Here is a 2524-nt window from a genome sequence, read left to right as displayed (position 1 = left end):
AGAATTTTGTCGTCTAAGGAGCGTCATTATCTCAATATCATTAACACATGTATTGGTTCAATTCAGCAAACACCAGAACGTAAGCGAGCAAGACAAATCAAAAGATACAAAATATAAAGATTAATCACAAACCCGGTTTCATTGTTACCCCTTACGTAATACTTACGTAAATGTCCGCAATTCATCAGTGTATCTTTTCATTTGTCTTGTTCATTTACATTCTGGCGTTTGCTCAATTTCTTTGAGAACAATATTTTCTTAGTGGTCTGATCTTATGGGGTCTAACTCAAGCATAATGGATGACCACTTAGTGGTCATACTTCTTATATGTATGTAATATAATTTTCTGAATCTTCAGATTTTTCAATATGCTAGACCACTGCTTGTAAATTGATATTAATCCAATTTATATTCAATTTTTCACCTTTATTATTCAAATTTAAATAACAATGTTCTCTAACCGGCAAATTTCGCTGCAGAAAATTAATTTCTGCAAAATTATTTCCGGTATTTTGGTGCGCCAAATCGAAAACTTTTGAAATATATCCACAAATGTAATTGGTAGAACTACATGCATGTTCAATCTCATGCGGACATCTCGTGTAAAGTTCTGCAAATTATATTTTGCTATGACGATCACACTGATGATTTGCGGACATTTACGTAGGTATTGCGTAAGTGGTAACAATGAAACCAGGTTTGTGATTAATCTTTGTATTTTGTATCTTTTCATTTGTCTTGCTCGCTTACATTCTGGCATATACTGTATTTTCTTGAGAACAATCTTTTCTTAGTGGTCAGATCATATGGGCTCTACCTCTAGCATAATGGATGTCTATTTAACGGTCATCCCACAGATATGTATGTGATATAATTTTTCTGAATCTTCAGATATTTCAATATGTTAGGCCACTGCTTTTAAATTGATATTAATCAAATTAATATTCAAATTTTCACCCTTATTATTTAAATACGATATATATGTGTGTGTGTGTGTGTGTGTGTGTGTGTGTGTGTGTGTGTGTGTTGTGAGTGTAGATAGATAGATAGATACGCAGTCAGGCATATATTCTTTTATTCATTTATTTATTTCAGTCTGTTGACTGCAGCCATGCTGGAGCACCACCTTTAGTCGAAGAGATCGACCCCAGGACTTATTCTTTGTAAGCCTAGTAATTATTCGATCGGTCTGTTTTGCCAAACAACCAAGTTACGGGTACGTAAACACACCAACACTGGTTGTCAAGTGATAGTGTCGATACAAACACATACACACACACACACACACACACACACACACACACACATATATATATATATATATATATATATATTTATATATACATATGTATATATGTATATATATATATATATATACGACGGGCTTCATTCAGTTTCCGTCTACGAAATCCACAAAGCTTTGGTCGACCCGTGGCTAAAGTAGAAGACACTTGCCCAAGGTCACACGCTGTGGGACTGAACCCGGAACCATGTGATTGGGAAGCAAACTACTTACCACACAACCACATGTTTTTGTATTTGTGAATGTCTATATGTATACATGTATAATATATAATCAAAGAAGAGGAACTTGGTGAGTGGTTCTAGTTTGAGACGTTTATATTAGAATTAAAACAAAAACAAATGAAATTAGACACGTATAAACCGATAGATAGATAGACAGACAGACAGACAAACAGATAGATAGACAGACGGACAGACAGACTGACAGATAGATAGATAGATAGACAGATAGATAGATAGATAGATAGATAGATAGATAGATAGATAGATAGATAGATAGATAGATAGATAGATAGATAGATAGATAGATAGATAGATATGTTTCTTTATTAGCCACACATGGCTGGACACTGACGGCACAAATAGATAGATAGATAGATAGATAGATAGATAGATAGATAGATAAGAACGAGAGAGAGAGAAGAGAGAAGAAGCAAGAGGTAACGAAAAGAAGGATCGTATCAGCTCTATTCTATTGCAGGCTTGCATGCTGGGAGGACTTCCGTTATTTTTGACTAATTGATATCTGCACACATGAAATAGAGAATCAGTTAATGTGCTGTCTAATGCATCAGATTAGAAATTGTAACATAAGATATGGTTACAGAAAGACAGAAAGAACTGTCATCGCATGCACATGATATGAATACATAACTAATAGAATTAATAATTATGGACATTAACAATATAAATCTGCTACCAATTTGCTTTGTCTGTCAGTGTTTATGTCTATCTGTCTGTCTATCTATCTATTTCTCTGTCTATCTTTATCGATGTATCTCTAAGTATAATGAACAGACTTGAGATGTTTGCTTTGCCTTAACATATGTTGTACTGTATAACAATTATATATCTCTAAGTATATATGTGTGAGTATATGAAATTACACATGTGCGAGTGTGTGTGTGTGTATGTATGTATGTATGTATGTATGTGTGTATGTATGTATGTATGTATGTATGTATGTATGTATGTATGTATGTATGTATGTGTGTATGTA

This window comes from Octopus sinensis, linkage group LG8, assembly GCF_006345805.1.
Source record: "Octopus sinensis linkage group LG8, ASM634580v1, whole genome shotgun sequence".
NCBI lineage: Eukaryota > Metazoa > Mollusca > Cephalopoda > Octopoda > Octopodidae > Octopus > Octopus sinensis.
The sequence above is the reverse complement of the archived record's forward strand: the minus strand, read 5'-3'. Positions refer to the sequence as shown.